The 18,432-nt window shown below is 45.0% G+C and overlaps 1 protein-coding gene across 3 annotated transcripts in view; it reads left to right on the top strand.

Moving 5' to 3' along the window:
• Positions 1 to 3,623: 3,623 nt before the first annotated feature.
• SPTBN1 (spectrin beta, non-erythrocytic 1) overlaps positions 3,624 to 18,432 on the top strand; it is a 143,678-nt gene continuing 128,869 nt past the window's right edge. Inside the window, exon 1 of one of the 3 annotated variants that reach the window (XM_064509755.1) lies at positions 3,624 to 3,747. The gene's annotated coding sequence lies outside the window, so the exon portion shown is untranslated. Of the gene's footprint in view, positions 3,748 to 3,917; positions 4,119 to 18,432 lie in introns of those variants that run through there. The other 2 variants (XM_064509757.1, XM_064509756.1) reach the window with 2 other exon arrangements.

Below are 18,432 nucleotides of genomic sequence, written 5' to 3'. Positions count from 1 at the left end.
CCAGTTATTTCCATGATAATCCGTGGCCCACCCCTCTTTGAGCAATGTGGGTTAGAAAGCCAGAATCTTAAAATTTGCTGGATGCCATTGCCCACTCTCTCCTATATATTACATTTTTTTTCCTGCCTACTTGCTTGAGAGATATTAATAGTTGAGTGAAGGATGATTTTTTTCCAATGTTTCTTAAAATCCTAGCACTCAAGCAATTGTGTGTGTGTGTGTGGGGGGGTGCACGTGCATGTGTCTGGAATGCAACATTAATTAGTTACTGAAACGCTACTAAAACTTTAACAGCTTGTTAGCGGAGTAGCAAAGCTTTGTCATACATACTTAGTGAGCTTGAGCTGGTTTATATCACAAGTCATACCAAAGACTTACTGGCTAAGACCTTTGCTTTCTAAATTACTGAACAAAATCCAAATAATGAGGTTCACAAAAAAAGCCTGGCTAGGCTACATGACCAACCCAGATGATAAAATGTACAAATATATTTTCATTATATTAATCTCATCCCATCTAATCTTATAAAAATTAGCCATAAATAGAGAACTGGTGCCCTAACTGAACTGTGGTCAGCTTGATAATGTGATATCAATGTGCTGGAAATGCCCCATGGCTCAAAGATTGGGTCTTGCTTTGCTGGAAGGCAAGGCAACAGAGTTACAGGCTAGTCTTGAGTGAACTCCTGCTCTAACATTGCTAGTGGACAAAATACATCATTAAGTTCTCTGAATTCCTGTTATTGATGGCTGAGGTAAAAGCAATATTCACACTGGATCAAAAATCTGCAGAGATTTACCCCTCAGAGCCTGAAATCTGATAGACAATGTATAATTAGGTACTTCAGTTTTCATTGTTCATAGCTAAATTATTTAGCTTTTTCCAAGAGCAAAACTCCAGCTGGGCTAATGGAAGTTCTGCTTGGTAAAATATTTTAACATATAGTCCACACAATTCAGAAGCTCAGTAGAACCTTCCATGTTATTTGGGCCAGATTTAGTCAACCTGTTCATCTGGAGCAGTCTCTAAATCCTGCAGATATTCCAGCTAATTTCAGCACCACTATCTGAGGAAGTTCATGAAGAGTGGAAGAACTCTTTTCATTTAGTGTTCTTTCTTTTCTCTGTGGATATAACTTTTTAAAGTGATTGACGTGTCCTTAGTTACCATAATGTTTACGAAAGTCTTGTATTATTAGTTGTTAAAGGAAACAAGCTCATTCTACCTCCATTTGCATTACACAGAAGCAGGTATCTTCTAGCATCTCTCTAGGAGCCCTAATCATGGACTCTTATTGTGAGAAATGCTATACAAATAAAGAACTCAAAAATGTTCCCTGAATTAGACAGTATATAATCCAAGGGTGCCGTTAGACAAGACAAGCAAGTCAATCTATTTGCTGCCATCAAAACGGGAAGTCCTGCTCCCCTTTTCTCCTCCTGCTCCCAGAGCAGATAAGGACTTTCTTCTGGTCCCCCTGTAAGCCAGCTCAGCTCACTAAGCCATAACTACTCTTTTGTTGCTGTTGAATCAGGTTTTACCACCAGAACCAGCACAGGGGAGGAGCAAGATAAAGGGGAGGGAAGCGGGGCTGCACCGTAGCTGCTTCATTTTTAACTGTGCCCCAAGAATTAGGTATGAACCAATGCAGACTACAGACAGGGAAGTACAAGCGCGACTCTTGTCAAGGCTCTTGTAGGCTTCATGATAAAGCATCATTTAAAAGATGATTTTTGAGTGCAACTTTTCCTAAGTTTGAGGGATGGAGGAATGGGAGAAGGCATGAGGTTCATTGTCTGATAGTGGTTCATACTCTGGACAAGTCAAAGATAGGAGCTTGGTGCTGAACAGATACACAAGTATGGGGGAGATGAAAGTGTAGATTAGCAGCTTACACCTGATCTAACGGAGAAGCGAGCCTACTGGAGTGATGCAGAGAAATGTCGGCTTGTTCAAAACAACAGATGAGGAAAATGAACTTGCAGCAGCATTCAGAGTGATTTAGGTAGGCAAGGCTTCAGAAAAGGCTGTGGCAGCAACTGAAAAGTGAGGTGATGGCAATCTGGAGGAGAGCACAGGCTGTCTGGCTGGATAGCAAAAGGTAACACTCTTGGCCTAGACTGGAGAAGAAGTAGGGGAATGATGGTGTCCAGAGCAGCGACCTCAGTGGTGTGATGCTATTGTCCGCTCTGGTCAAGACAGGAGATACCAGATAACTTAGAGGTCTGCATGAGGTTTCAGCTCGAGGAGCTCTCTTTTCTACATGGTGAATTAATGGTTTGCCATCCACAAGGTGTCAGAAGGACAGAATAAGATTTTAATTTGGGCAGAAGGTAACAAGCCTGGAGACATAGATCCACATGTTGTCCACAAAGAGACTGTTACTGAATTTACGCAGCAGGGTGAGTCCACCCAGCAGTAACGTGCAGAAGGAAGCACTAATTAACCTTCCTTTAAGACTCCCACTGGAAATTGGGAGTATGAGAGGATGCACTGAAGGAGGGGTGAGGAAGAGGCTCTGGGGGAGGCAGGCTTGGAAGCCAAAGCAGAACAAAATATCCAAAGGAGCCAGGCTGATAATTTTGACAGGATGGAAACGAAACAATGTTCCAGAGATTAGGCCAGGAAGTGGATATCAGAAACTTTGGCAAAGCCGTTGAGCACGAAGGGCAGGAGCCAGATAAGAGAAAGTTTAAGAGAGACTCAGAGACGAACTCCAGATAGCAACTAAAGGGTGGGTTTAAGGGTGAATGTGGAGCTGAAAAGCAGGAGAGGAGAGAATGATGGTTGGGGAGGGAGATGAAACCAAGCGTGGCTTTTTTAAGGTGGAAAACCCTAGGCCATAGCTGTACTGTGAGTGAGAGGGAACGGGCACGAAGAGGCTGAGGACAGGCAAGCAAGCAGGGGGGCTAGGACTAGCGAAGGGGATGCGGAGCAGAGGAGTGCACCGTGCACTTGCTGGTGAAGCAGCCTGGGGTGGGGTGGGGAGGTTGGGTGGGGGGAAGTGGAAAGGCACGCTGTGCAGGAGCCATTTTCTCTGGAAAGACATTGGAAAAATGCTGCCTGGAGAGGGAGGAAGAGGGGACGTGTGGCAGAAGGGCAGTGGGGATGGAGTTTCGGGGTGCTGGGTCACACTGGTGAAGGTGAGCTGCTTCCCGGGGAGGGTGGCAGGAGCAAAGCAGGAGAGGATGACTCTGCAGGGGAGGAAGTCAAGCCGGGGATGGGATTTCCACCGGGAATGACAGAGCAGCGGGAGAGCAGCACTAGCGGAAATGGATGCTGGGGGAGAGCCAACATTGTCCCTGCGATAGCAGAGGGTGTCGGAGGAAGAGCGTGAAGCCCGGGGAGATCCCGCAGCGCAGCCGGGGAGGGAGCGGGCAGCAGCGGCCGCGCGGCGGTGAGACTCACGGGGGCCGCGAGGCGCGGAGGGGAGGCCGGCGGCGGCCCCGCAGCAGCCCTGGCGCCGGGGGCGGGGGGGGGCCGGGGGCGCCGCCGGCAGCACCTGCCGGTCCTGGCGCGGCCTCGGCGGCCGCTCGCCGCCTGCGCAGGGCCGGGCCGGGCCGGGCCGGGCGGTGAGGGGCGGCCCCGCCGCGCCCCCTCCGCCGCCGCCGCCGCCGCCGTCCCCGCCCGCCGTCCCGCCCCTCGCCCCTCGCAGCCGCCGCGGCCGGGCGCAGCGCGGCGCAGCGTAGCGCCAGTGCCGCCGCCACCGCCCGCGGAGAGCCGCCGCCGCCGCCCGGCCGCGGAGAGGTAGGGAGGGAGGGAGCGAGAGACACCGGGCGGTGCCCCCCCCGCCGCAGCCCCCCCCAGGCAGCGGCCCTGCTGCGGCCTTCCTCCCCCCCACCTCGCCCCCGGCGCCGCCCCGCCCTGCGGCGGCCCCGGCCCGGCCCCCCCGCGGCCGCCGCCCCTGCCCCCCCCTCCCTCCCGCGGTGCCGCCGCGCAGCCGCACGCCCCGCCGCGGTGCGGAGAGCCGCGGGCGCGCTGTGCCGCGGGGCCGCCGGGACCGCTGCTGCTTGTTTTGTCTTTAATTTTATTTCAATTGTTTTTGTTTGTTTGTTTCTCCCGGCCGCGGCGGAGCGGAGGCGGGGGCTGCTGCGGAGCGGGCGCCACGGTGCAGTGCGGTGCGGTGCGGCGCGGTGCGGTGCGGGGTTTCGCTGCCTGCCGGTGCGGAGGCTGCTTTGGGGCGGGGGGGGGAGCGTCTCTGGGGGGGCTTCGCTGCCCGGCGGCGCTGTCAGGCCGCTGCCCGCTGCGGCGCTTTGTGCCGGGGCTGCGCGGGGTCCCGGCGGCGCCTGGGCGGGCTGCGGCGGCCGCTGCGCGTGTGGCGCGGCTGCCGTGTGCCCTGGGCGAGCCGCGGGCGAGGGGCGTCGTGCGTGGGCTTCGCTCCGTTATCCCTCTCCGCTAGCTCTCGCTGATGGGTATGGGCCTGGCTCAACAGAAAAAAAGGAAAAAAAATATGGCAGACTTCTGCTGGAAACTGAGGGACTGCGGTAGCGCTGAGAATTGCCTTGCTCATGGCACCGGGGTCTGACCTTTTATTTAGCTAGCCCTCCTCTAAGGCCGGCTCTTTCAATCTTGAAGCGCCCAAATGAAAAATAGAGTGAAAAATTGAATTCGTTGTTTTAATTTCTTTAATTGTGAGCGAAATTGCTGTCTTATTTACAGAGGGTGAGTGGAGAAGAGGTCTGTATTTCAAGATTTCACTCAGTGTCGTCCATTGGTATAAATGCTAAATGCTCAGTATCAAAAGTAAGGTTATTGTAAGTGGGGATGAACACGAGCTGTGTGGATTCGGAGCAGTCGGTGCAGCCTTCATCCTCTATTGACAGAGCAGAAATACTGTGAAACCTCCTTACTGAGCTGTGTAGCTGGTTTAGAAAAAATACTGTTATTCTTTTTGACCTTTGGATGTATTGTCCTGCGAGACCCCTTGGGGAACAATGCTCCCGGGTCCTAGGGATTACAGAGGCAGGTCGTGTCGAGTAATTTATTCAAAAAAATATCAGCCATGTGAAAATGCCATGGGAGACTGTGACACCTCAGGCCATTGCAGAAAATCCTGGCTGGAAGGAGGACTTGCGTATACTGGGAAGCCTCTGGAGGGAGAGATAGGGGATGAAAATGATATGGGGATAAAGAGCCAGGACTGATGGGTGGTGGCAGCTAGCTGCTCTCCCTGAAGTATCGTTTTATCCAGTGTTGCTTGTTTTTTCTCTCTAGAGCTGTTTCTCGGAGAAACAGCGATGGCTGTTGTGATGCCTACATGACTTAGCAGTGGCTGTGGGGAGTGTGCAGACGAGCTGGCTGGTTATTGTGTCACAGCGGTGACGCTAGATGGGCGAGAAATAAAATGCATAGGAAACAGAATTTTTATAGCATGCGCGTTTTGCTTCTTCATACTGTAGTGTAAACTTGGTACTAAAAATGTGGTCAGGCTAGAGACCAGTGGTCCTTTTTGTGTTTTTCTGTAGTGCAGGTTTAAGTGCGGTAAATGGTATTCAGTAAGGCAAGATGCAGCGTTTTTGGATGAAATAGGAGCTTGCAGCAGTTATGTGGCAAAAAGCATTACAGATGCTGTTTCATCTCTATGGTGGCACAAATCCTGCAGCTTTCGGAATTACTGTGCATTACTGAGCGCTGCCTGTGCGCAGAAGTGGAACAGGGAGAGGGCAAGGCGCTCGCGCTACGCATATGGAGACCAGCACACTACTGCATGTCTTTCAGACAGCCCCTTTTAAGTAGACAACCAAACCATTTTATAAAGCAAATTCCGTTTTGTTTTTCCTTCAACATTAATTTCGTCCGTTATGCACCATTTATTGGATGGGCCTTGTAATGCTCATTTATATTATATCACCTGACGAAGGATTTATTTTTACTATGGGTCAGTTACAGGATTTAATATTTGTGGTTGGATTACTTGTATAATAAGTGTTGTATTTCATTTGCGAGGAGTACATAGGCTTTTTTCATGGAGCATGAATGAAATGGTCTATTTATTCAGATTTTTAAGGGTCAGACCGTGAAAGGTATTTAGACAGTTAATCTCTGTAGGCACCTAAATTCCTTAGTCATCTGATCTGGGCCACAAGCTAAAAAACCGGTACGACAATTTATCATTGCCTATTACCCATGAGTCAGCTCCTAAATCCAGGCCAGGCTGGCATCTCTGACCACAGGCCTCCCGCTCGCCATTTCATGATCCTGGGAAAACCTATGCAAACTGCTGTGTTTGGGCCACAAGAGCTGGGCGGCCTCGCGTTGAAGGGAGGAGCCGTCGGCAGCATCTTAGAGTTTTTTTTGCCTATCGATTACGCGAGAGGGTTGTGAAGTAGAGCGGTGCCAGTGACTTGCCATGGTGTGATACACCGTGCGGTGGAAACTTTTGGTGAGAGCAGGCTAGTGCTCGGCGATGTGAACCGTCTAGAACCATATAGGGCTCTTCTGAAATACAGACTAGTGCTGTGGGCTTGCTCCCGTTCCCAGCTGATGTAGCTGGGGAGTTTGCCAATACGTTGGACCCTTACATCTGCCTAAGCTCATGCCAACTTTCCAAATTTGAGCCAGAGGGAAACTAGCTGAGAGATATTAAATGTGAAAATCTAGTTGTCTCCTCTTGCTTTTCTAGTGTATTTACACCTTAGAAATCTTCTAGTGTTTGATTGATATCACGAAATAAGACTCGTCTGGTGAAGCAAGTGTTGGAGTCGAAATGTGTGTGCTGTCAAATGGCGCCAAGGAATAATCAATGTTCTGCAAAGGGACTGTACCGAACACTGCTTCCCCCAGTGTTATTTTTTCTTCCACATATGGTATTAATTTGTCAGATTTTTATTATTACTCTTAAAATGATCTGTTGTGAATTTGTTTTTCTAATGAACAGGAGTACAAGGTAGCAGCAGTTAAAGCTGGACCTTTCAAGGCTTTACCTTCCTCTAATGAAAAGAGGTTACAGAGGTATTGCATGTAAGGAATTTTTGTTATACTTAGGAGAGCCCATCTTATCTATATCACTCTGTTAAAGCTGTTAACTCAATTCTGTGTATTTAAGCAGGCAGCTCTTCTTTTGTTCAGCTTCATTTCTTTTTAATGCATTGTTAATTCCAGACCCAATTAATACCGTCCATTCCCTATTAAGAAGCCCAGCTTTGCATGGGAAAAACTTCCATATGTATTATTAATTGATGGTTAAGTTCATAACAGATTTTCTAGTTGCTTGGGAAAGTTGGCTAGGGAGGGTGGGTTTGCATCTGAAAGTGTTATTTCTACTTGCAGTAAAATGTATGCGATTAGAAAAAGTTATACACCCATCTATAATCTTTGTGCTCAGGGACTGTATACGGCTTTATTTGGCCAAGGACAGATTAAGGTTGAAGAGTATCTTCAGTTATTTTCTTTCAGCACCATTAACATTTTTCTCTACCTTCTTCTATAAGGACTTTTTTGCTGTTGAGCTAATAAAATTTCAGAGTACTTTTACATTTTGTGTGCCCTTTAACTTATCCCCCAGTATATGTATTTTTTCAAGCTGCATATTTTATTAGCACACCAAGAATCCCTTTGGCTTGTCACCAGCCGTGCCAGAGAAATACATGATGCTGTTGTGCAGTCATTTTTATTTCATGGTCTTTTGAACGTGCTAAGCATTAGAGCTTTAAAAAGAAACAGTATGTTGGTTTGACTTATTCGGCAGCCTTGCCACATCAAGAGGGAGCAAGAACTGAACAAAAGAGCCATGTATCATGGAAGTCTTCTGCCAGCAGATGCTAACGCACACCTGTTAGATGCTACGAATAGACTAGTAGGCCATACCAGTCGTGCCGTTGGAACAGGAGAGGTGTGGCGTTAATACCCTGCTCAGAGATCTAAAAATACACAGCTGTGAATTTATTCACAGGTAAATGTTCCAAACTAAGTAGACTTTCTGTTTACTGGGCTTCAGAACATATGCCGGTCTTTTCTTGGGAAGAAATGGCCAGATCCTGAAGTTACACCTGCTGAGCGATTGGCCCATCATCTGTGAAACACATTCAGGAATGTTTTTCTTGTATATAGTCTCCTTCTCCTGTTAGCATATCCACAGCTGCCCACAAAAGGGAAACCATTTCTCTTTCACTCTTGAGTGATGGCTCCAGTTTTGTTAGTCATGACGCGATGCTGTTGTGAGAGAGTAGTATGATCCCTGAAACGGGCTTTACCCGGGGAGGGCCACTTGCCAGTCCTCAGTGTAAATAGATTTATAGGAGGGTATATGCTTTAAATTCACTCTGTGAAGATGTGCAGTTGTATACACAGTTAAAAAGATCCAGTTTGGCTATTGGAAACTGCTGGAAGATGTAACCAGAGATGAAGTTATGTAGACTGAAAGTGAAAAGACCCAAGTTTTTATATGCTGCTTCGTTGCCCATGTGATTGAATGCCACTCAGGGTTATGTATTTGAAGTGGTCAGCATAACAAATCAGGTATTTCTGCTTCATATGTTTAATACAGCTATAGAAAGTGGTTGAATGGTTGTTGTGATCCTTTCTGGCCTTAGGCCCTATGGACCTCTAGTTCCCGAGTCCGTCCATCCATGCCCCCGGCCTCAAACTTTTTAAATCACTTGCAGCTTCCCATTAAGATAATGATTTCACTAAAATCTCATGATTCAGGTCTTCATTTGAATGCCTGTAATGGTCAGGAAGGACTTCTTTTCCCCGCTACGTGGATTTTGTGAAGTTTTATTTTCCAGTCTTGCGTGTTCTTCGAGGCGTCAGTGGCTGAGGGCCGGCTGGGGTGAGGCCGTGCACCAGGTGGGAGGTGCTCTGGCGTGACGCAAAGGCTCTTCTCAGGCACCTGGCGCCCATGTTGGAAGGCTATGCCGACTGCCGAATTTGGGATCAGGCAGGAATTTCTCCCGATCCAGACCAATGGGTGTCTCTGGGAGGTGGGACTGTGATTCAGCCCCCAGTAGTGCTGCTGTCCCAAGCACATGGTCACGATCTCCTGCAAGGCCCTGTGGAGTCTTCACAGGTCCTTCAGAAGAAAACCAACTAGTGTCAAGCAGTAATTTGGATCTGCTCATATTTTTTTATTAGAGTAAGTTACTGCCATTTGATCCTGAATTAATGCTATAGTTCTATTGTTTGTTTTATTCAGGAATTTTATGGAATATGCACTTTTTGATACTTACTGCTACCTGATAAAAGGGCATCTTGGTGTTTGCGAGAGCAAGAAAGCTGTCGATATACCGTGTTTCCCATGGCAGAGCGTGCTGTCTGACTGGGCAGGTCCTGAGACCTGTTTACAGTGGAGTTGACTTGTGGTTACTGCAGTCAGTAACGCAGAGTAGAAAATACAGCTTTGTGGAATATGACTGAATGCTTATTTTTTCCACTTGCAAAATGAATTTTGTTTAGTGCCTAGACACCACAAATACTCAGTCTAATTATAATGAGTAGTCCCTCTGCTTTTTTTAGGTTAGAAGGGAAAGGGTGCTGCCTACAGTATCTCAATTAACTTAATGTAGATAAGTTTATTTTAACATCTACAGGTTTTAGTTTGGGCATCTGAGTTTAAAAGTGTTGGCTTTTGTCTGTAGCTAAACTAATTATGAGATTTCCTTCCCAAGGGCTTTCGCTGACTTTTCTCTCAGTAAACAAATATTTAATTAAAGTGTTTAAGAGTGATCTATAGCCGGTCTCTGTAGCTGGAGAGCTCTGCACTGGTGGGTGGCTTGTGGCTCCAGTACGCTCGTAGCGTATACGTTTATAGCTGCAGTGGAATCCAGCGTGAAGCTCATCGGCGTTGTCTGTGCTCAGAGGAAGCGGGTTTTGCCTCTCACTAGCAAATTACTGGTTTCTGTGCTTTGGAAAGGTTCTTTGGGCCCAAATCTGCCTTATGGAAGTCAGTAGGTGTTTTAATATTAGAGAATCAGCCGGTACAGCACCCTTTATTAAAGCCTGTGCTGTGCAAGGCACTGGTGAAGAAGTCGGGAAATCTAGGTTTCATCATCCATCACTTAAGTTATCCAGGGCGTGTAAGCAAGGCTGTTGACCAGCATACACTGATTTTGGATGCCTGTTGCTCAGCAACTTAAGGAAGCTTGAACTCTGGGAAAGTAGGGGATACTCATCTCTTGAAATTTGAATCATCCGTTGGGCAGCCTGACTCAGAGTTGCTAAGCTGAAAAAACTGGGCTTTAAACTACTAAGCTTCAGTTCACCTTAAGATGATGGTATTCCTTATTCAAAAATTATGTAGACTCCATACATGATAAAAGATTATTTTAATTATTTCTTAAGCTGGTGATACTTTGCATTTGGCTCTTTTCCCTATCCTAGTTAATTTAAGATTTGCTTTATTTTTGTAACTTAAAATAGTGTGATTCTTTTCTGCACATAATGCTATGAATAATTCTTTGCTGTTTCACGATAGTCAAAGGTGAATGAATTCTAATGCGATTAATAGCTAACTTTGTATTTTTAACCTTCCTTTTAGAGTAGCGTATTCTTACTGCAGTTTTAAATAATGAGGCCAAGTGTTCAGCCTGGAAAAAAAATCTGATTGACTTCAGTGGCGCTGCGCTGGTTTGCACCAGTTCAAAATCCGTCTTGCAGTCTTTGAGTTTCGATAAAGCAAACACTGGAGCCTGTTGTATTTTACTCTCTTCGTGTTTTTGGCATCAGAGAAGCTTTTCCTGATTGTTTTTCTCATTTGAAGGCTGATTGTACTAAGTGACCTCTTGCTAGCAGAGGGTGGGTCAGTTCATGTGGGAAGGTCTTAGTCAATGTGTCTGAGAGATAAGTGGGACTGCGTCCCGACGAGCGTTGTGCGCTGAATGCTGGAATGCGCTGGGGGTCTGCCAGGAGATTGGAAGCAGGGCTATGCGACAAGCGCAAATGCAGTCACGCTCTCCCCAAAATAGTAGTCTGGATAACAGGAGATCTGGAAAGTTATCACTTACCTCATTTTAGCACAAATTCTTTCCTAAAAATGGATTATAGATGGAGGGTTCAGCGTTTTTTTTCTTTTTGGTAATGTATTCTATTTGCATCTTAAGAACTTTTTGGTACCCCCTAAATCTTTAACCTGAGGGAGCACAAGAATGCAGGTAAGAAGGAAAATAGCTGTATTGAAACTGTAAAAGTGAAGCCAAAGCTCCACAGTCCAGGCTTAGGGAAAGATGTTTATATAATCTTCATTATTACTTGCATAGGAAATGAGATGGGTTTGTACCTTAGTATAGGTTAGCAGTAGCGTCTTCAAATTTGTCTTGAACTGTCTGGAGGTATCAAGGCAGAGAGAAATCAATTCGGTAGGCTCAGTCATTCCTGCGCTGGTGGCTGGTGACAGGATTTTGGTCCAAGATGCTGGATGCAAGCAATTGGTATTTGGATATTAAAAAAGAACAGTGGTTTTCCACCAAAGATGGTATATGGCTTTGTTTAAGGGTAAAAATAAGCATATTTGATTTTCAGCCCTGTGTCAAATTTGTCAACAGGAGAATCTGATCGTGCAGCTTTAGTCGTTGGCATAAGCCATTTAAACTTAAAACCTGTGATGCCTAAATTAGTTTCGTACGCCAAGAGGATGAGTTAGCTTCTAAATGGGATGGGGTGAGGAAAGCGTGGGGGCTGGGGCTGATCTTTTGGAGCAAGGTTGTAATTTACTGAGTCAGCAGGTGGTTCTGTTGAGCCCTTGTGTGAGTCTGCCCTAGGAAAGTACGGGGTGAAATGACTCTTCTCTGGATCCGCATTTGCACTGCTGCGGGGACCTGAGCAAGGAACGTTAACAGGAAAAATAAAAGTGGAAATGAGATGGAGTGATGAGGTCCAGAGCAAAATGTCCAGACTGCTGCACGCCATTGCCCTTCCGTGTGTGTAGATTTCGGGAGTAGAGATGCAAGTTGCCCTTTTTAAAAGGAAAATGTTTCCCTTCAGTTTTGGGACAATACACGTCAACTCCTGATTGGCACTGGAAATCTGGGGTCCCTTTGGGACCGTGAGGCGTGACTCTCCCATCATGCCTGCACCAGTCCTCGGCATTAGGTCCACGTGGCCTGTGCTCAGAGAAGAGCAGTCTCGTATCCCGCTGCACCAGGCACCGAGCTTCCCTGTGGGCAGGGGGTCTCTCAGCCCATTGTGTGGCGTGCAGCAGCAGGAAGGCTGCTTTAAGTTATGCTGATTTACAATGCATCTGGGAAGGAAGGGTGTTTTTCCAGCTGAGGATGAGGTGGGGCCCGGTGGTCATGCTCTAAGGCTTGTTTTGGGAGAGGACGTGGCGTATCAGATACACCAGCACGGCGCCACTGGGGGATTCCCTGACCCCAGCTGGCCCATTAAGCCAGCTTTGCATCACTGGAGTGTGTAAAGTAGTTTTATTGCTGGTCAGCATCTGGCTCCAAGGGGTGGTGCTTACATAAAACTCAGGTAAAAAATGTAATGAGAGAGATACAGTAAAAAAAAATTCAATCCAATCTGTGCTTCACTGAGCTTTGTCTTTTTTCAGTCTTGCACACCTTCACCTTCGGATTCTCTCTCTGTATTAGGAGGCATTACCATTTCTAGAATTGTGTGATTTAAATAAGATATGTGAACAATGGCTAATAAAACATTATGCTGCTCTGAGGACATCAAAGATGATGGAAGTAGGTTATTTTTAGAGATCTATTCCTGTTACATGCTAGACAATCAAGAATAAGACGACTGCCAGGTAAATGAAATTTATACCAAAAAGTATTAAATATATTTGACCCAGACAAATATTTAAGTAACTATAATGCAGTAGTGACTATCTGCCAGACTAGTAATGTAACTCTCAGCTGCATTCTTCAATTTATTTAGTCACAGAAGAAGGATCTGCTATACTTAGTCTTATTGCAGTATTGTGATTTTTCTTTTCTGCAGTGCTTAAAATCAAAGGATTTGAATCCTCCTCAGCTCTGCCAAGTTACATAGCTACATCCCGACACGTGAAGCTGTGCTGATTTACAGCATCACAGGCTGCAGCTCAAGGTTTTAAATCACTGTCATATAAAAATTTGCAGAAGAACGTCTCTGAGATCAATTTATATTGTTCAGTTACAGTTCTAAAACACATCAGAAAAGGAAGGATTGTCAAAAGACACCAAAATGTCAATAGATAACTCTAGGAGTCAAGGATGATGATACCCTCTTTATGGAGAGGTGTGAGTGATACGGAGCACACAGCTCTTATCTTATCTGCGTTTTCAGTCCAAGTAATCCTGATCAAGTAGTAAATCCTGAGTGAGATTATGCTGCTGGAGTGTGTGTAACAAAGATCAGCATTTAGATACGCTGTAGGGATATAACAGGTTTTGGAGATACCTGTTCAGATATCTATTGGTGATGGCGATCAGCTGAGGTAAACCAGAAATCTAATTACTTTGACCAGGATCTTCTTTTAAACAAGTGGAAAAGAAGCACCAGCAAACGGATCATTAGGTCTCCGGGAAGCGGAGCTGACGGGTGAGGACCACATGGGCATACCAGTCAGTGATAGGTGGAGCGCTGGGTTGGTGGAGGATATGCCAACCATGTTAGAGATGTTTCTACAGCTGTTGTCGACTAGCTGAAAATAATGTGAATCACTGGGGATTGCGATGGCTCCGCTTGCTGCAAGAGCTTAGAGAGTCACGAAGTTCCTCGGATTCCCGGGAAGGCACAACCAACCTACGTGTCACCTTAAGGGCGATCTGCAGAGCAGCGTCTCCACGTTGCTGCAGAGCGCCCTTAATGGTAGTACAGCTGTTTTTGTTTTTAACTTCTGGTCGTCACAAGCAGTGGCGGGGCACCAAGGAGCCATGGAAGAGCTTTGGGCCTGAAATTAATTTTCAGCAAACTCGATTAGATTGGCGCCCATAGCAATCATACCATTAGAAGTTTTGTGCATATTTTGATATAAATATATCTCCTTTCTGATATTTAGTAGCTTGGCTATAATACTACTTTATGCTGTAAGGAGAGATATGAGGGCATGCAAATACATAAAACAAAGATGAAAATAACTGTTTATGTAGCTTTCCTGTGCTGTTTTGCGGTTTGGTCAGAATGTTACAGTTTTATAAGACTGAGTGCTTCATGATAGTGAATGTTTAAAAATGGTAGCTATGTGGGCAGCCTGACTACTTTATCAGAGGGGGATTTCCACGTTGCATTCCAAGCATGTTATTGAAGAATCGGAGATGGGCAATTCACCTTGGACTAACTGTCCTGAAACTATGCTTGTGTTTATAATAGTTACATAACAGTTATTTATATGTATTATTGTGATAGCAGACCATATTCTGAATTTGCTTTGCACCTCACAGTAGGTCACACATTGGTCAGAAGTATTTACAGTATAAACTTAATAGATCTTGAGGCAACGTATGCATCGGTATGAGATTTCTTAGTAGTTCTTTTTTGCTATGTTTCTGTCTGAAGCTTACGTCCAGGGGTCTGGTTTGGCAGGGGAGCTCAGGACCTTGCCAATTGGGTGGGAAACACGATGGCAATGTGAACATACTCTTTGTCATTTAAGATTAAGGTTTCAGGCCTTTTGACCATGCAAAAGGTATGTCTGCTTATTTAACTTCCCAGTGTGCTTTCTCTCTGCTCCATGCTGTCATACCCAGGTCCCACCCTTTCTAGTTCCCGGTGAGGTTTTTCAAGCAGTGACATGTTTCTGTCAAAGTGCTAAAAGTGGCATATTGCAGTGGGCTGGGGATGGACTGTTTTCAGGTCTCTAGTCACTACTGATGCAAAAGCTCTCTGTTTTTGTTGTTGTTGTTATTTTGAATATGAAGCTTGGTCCTGGTGAGCATATCTAGAGATTTTGGTTGAATTCCTTACATAAATGAAAAGCTCTTCTGTTTTGATCCAATGCGGTATGTTATAATCTCATTTTTCAAAGTAGAAAGTACTTAAGTCATGCGTATCAGACCCCTTATAATGGAACTTGTATGCATGTAATGTAATTACGTGTGTGTATGTAATACATACATGCAAGTGAGCCTTCACAGGAGAGACATGTTGTCTTTTTCAAGTGGGCTTTTACTGCTCTGCACTACCACAAACCCCCAGTGAGATCCAGTACTCAACTGCAGAGCTGTGGAGTTATTTTAATTTTGACCACTGATAGCCTCCTGCTTGCTAATGTTTAGTCTTTCAAGGCTTCTTCCAGTATACCCATTCAATGAAAAGCTTTAGAAAATTGTCATAAAATATCAGCTTCCAGTAAAATAAGTGTTCTCTTCCTCCCCTGAAATGGGGAATTAATTCAAAAGATTCTAAACAAATTTATCCTTTTTCTTTGTCTGTGAATTACCTCTGTATGCTGCTTATGGCAGTAAAAAACATTCTCTGAGCTAGTGTGGTGAACACACAATCTTCTATCATGACCCAGCAAACACTGATGCTCCTGGGGAGGATGGTGCTCATTCCATCATTTCAGGGAGTTCAAAAACATTATACTTTGAAGTTGTAACACCTTTATACATAAAAGTGCAGTATTGGGCTATTTCTGCAGTTGTCTCTAAGCCCTGTGTGGTTGCGCTTGCTGTGGCGTCACTACAGTCAATGGGTATTTGGTTTGATTTCATTTCCACTAGCAGTAAGTTTTAAAGTATCCGCAGCATATGGCTTTAAAGGCAATGGAAGGGGAAGAAAAATAGTCCCAGGATAAAAAAATTAAACCCATTTGAACAGATTTCCGAAATAAATTTTCAGTGGCATGTGTGACGCATAAAGATACAGAGGGTATACTGAGTTTTTATTGGAACGCATTGGGGCTAGCGTGCTAGGTGTATCTTTATTTAACATCACACTGTCTTGCCATATTTGTATGTAAAGAAAGTAGACAATGTTGGATCTGTGTTTATTCTTAAAGGCGCTTCTAGACATTTGGTGTAATTCAGTTTTTCACTGTTCTGTTCAAAATAAATGTTGGTAGGAAAACCATTATCCTGGTGAGTGACATTAAATATACAGTTTATTTCAGTATGTGTTGCTAGTTTCTTTTTTTTGCCTTGTTCGGGGAAAATGTCGCTGTTACAGGGCAAGCCAGTGAGCAGAGCAGTGGTGGCAGGTTGCTTGACAGACAGCAGACAGTGGCACTTGGGTAACGCTGACCGTCTCATCTGAGGGTCACTTCACCCGGGAAATTACAGCTGTAGCTTTCAAAAATGTGAAAGCTCCCATATAGATAATTGTATATCTTGTTTATTTCCGTTATTCCCGTAAGGCCTTTGAATAATTTTTTGTTGTTTAATAACTAAAATAGGCTGTAGGTGTTGGTGAGAACTTGAAAATACATTAAAAACACAGCCTCTTCAAATTATTTTTCATTGCTTTTTTGACTATTTTTTCATCTGTATAGTTAAAAAAAATTAACTTTGAAATATACTACTTAGATTTTGAAATATACTACTTAGATTTTCTTTCTCTGAATTGGCTTAATGTATAGTAGATTGGAATATGTTGTACATTGCTTCCTGATTATGTTGTTAAAATAAATTAAAAAAAAAAAAGCTTCCCGTTTTGTTGTCATCAGGAGCAATGAATTCTTGTTCCCTTTTAAAAGTCTGTCCGTCCTGCTTTTGACTTTCATTACTGCTGCCTGGGAAATGCAGGTATGTCTTTTCAGAGCACTGTAACCCTTCTCTGCGTTCAACCTGAAGGGCACAGCACACCTTTGGGAAGTGCTGAGTGCAGGATTAGTGCGTGCTGAAACTGGAATTGCCACGGTTTTAGCACTTTCAAATCTGATGGCTTTCAAATGCAAGTGCCGGGAAGAAATTGCACCATCGCATTAATTCTCCAGGCCAAATACAATTTTTAGGTTAAGGCTTTTGTGTGTGTCAGAAATCAGACACTAAATAGCTACTGGTTGTTCCTCTGAATGGTAACTTTTATTCACGTTGATACATGGTCCTTGAGTATTGCTGCGTAGGGGTTTGTCCCCAGCATCACTTAGAGATGCCTTTCCCCCTCCTCTCTGTGAGGGGAGCGAGCAGAACGGTCCCCTCCAGGAAAACCCTCTCAGAGACCTGACGTGACTTGCAGCGATCATGCACTGTGCCCTGGGGTGGTGCTTTCTGAGCTGGGGGTTGTGTTTTTTAAGGGAGGCTCCAGTATTTTTTGAGTGGGGTCACAGTCATTTATTCTGGTACTTGGAGCCTCAGACTTTACAGGTGTGGGGGCAGAAGAAGTGTCTGAGCTGCTGCTTGCTAGGATCCTCTGTTAAAGATGATTACTGTTAATTTTCATGCCTGAAAAATGCTCTGCTTCTCATGCTGCTTTTAAAAGATGTGATCTTACAGGTTAAAACTTAGTATCCAAACTTGTTGCAGCCTATTATTTTCTTCTTAATAGTAATACTGTGTAGTAGTTGTGTTAAGGGTCTGTTCCTGCCTCTTCAGGGCTGACCAAGAAAGTCTTGACTGAAGTTTGGGTTTCTCATGTCGCTTCTTCTGGAAATTGCCTCATCAGCCCTTACATATTTGGGGAAAGAGTGTACTCTTCATATTTGGACAATTAGCCCTTGACATTTTGATATTGGTTGTTCACAGTGGACGCAGGCCTCTCTGATAATGAAGAGTTTTTCTCGGTCTGTAGATATGAAGGTGCTGCCTTTGGTGGTCTGACCAAGGCTTTGTGGGGTCTGCTAGACCTGCAAACTGGCCTTGTTAGAAGCTCCAGGAAATGCGATGGGATTGAGCTGAACGGTCAGTGATGTGATTGGCTTGGTTAGTATTAGCGTTGTGCTCGACAGCATATTGTTTGAAGTTGTATCTTCCTATAAAAAAAATGCACTTTATGGCTGGCTTGGTCCTGAGTTACAGGTTTCAGAATGAGGGCTACAGGCCATCTGTAAAATGTCAGCAAAAAGGGGGAGAAGGCTTTGTAATTTGAGTATGGTAGCCAAAAAAAAACAAACAACAGCAAAAACAGAAGAAATGTACATGAAGGGATTTTTATGCAAGCTTCTAGTTAATTTTAGCTGTGGCTTTTTCTTCTTTAATATCTTTAAAAAAACAAAAAAAACCCAAAAAACCAAAAAAAACCCAATTTTTTTAAGGGATGTTCAGGAGTGAGGAAGAAAGGTGCTGTTGTCCCGGTCAGAGTCGCGCCGCAGTGCGTATGCCTGCCTCCGGCCCTGCTTGGCGCCTTCGCTGTTGCCTGAGGTAGCTGGTGGGCAGTTGTAGGAGCCGGATCTGCTGAGAAGCTGTCAGAAGTACTAAATGCATGCTTGTGCTGCAGGGTGGTTTCTGTGGGAGACTGCGATAAATCTCCCAAACTCTGTTTGCATGCACACAAACTGTAAGCCCTGTGTGCAGAATTGACTGTGCCACAGTCTCTCCTGTGATTGCCTCTCACTACATTACAGTGCCATGATGGCAAATCATAAATTCAGTGCCTGGCTAGAATAGGCAACTCCTATTTCAATTCCTATAT

Source organism: Dromaius novaehollandiae, chromosome 3 (assembly GCF_036370855.1).
Source record: "Dromaius novaehollandiae isolate bDroNov1 chromosome 3, bDroNov1.hap1, whole genome shotgun sequence".
NCBI lineage: Eukaryota > Metazoa > Chordata > Aves > Casuariiformes > Dromaiidae > Dromaius > Dromaius novaehollandiae.
The sequence above is the reverse complement of the archived record's forward strand: the minus strand, read 5'-3'. Positions and strand labels throughout refer to the sequence as shown.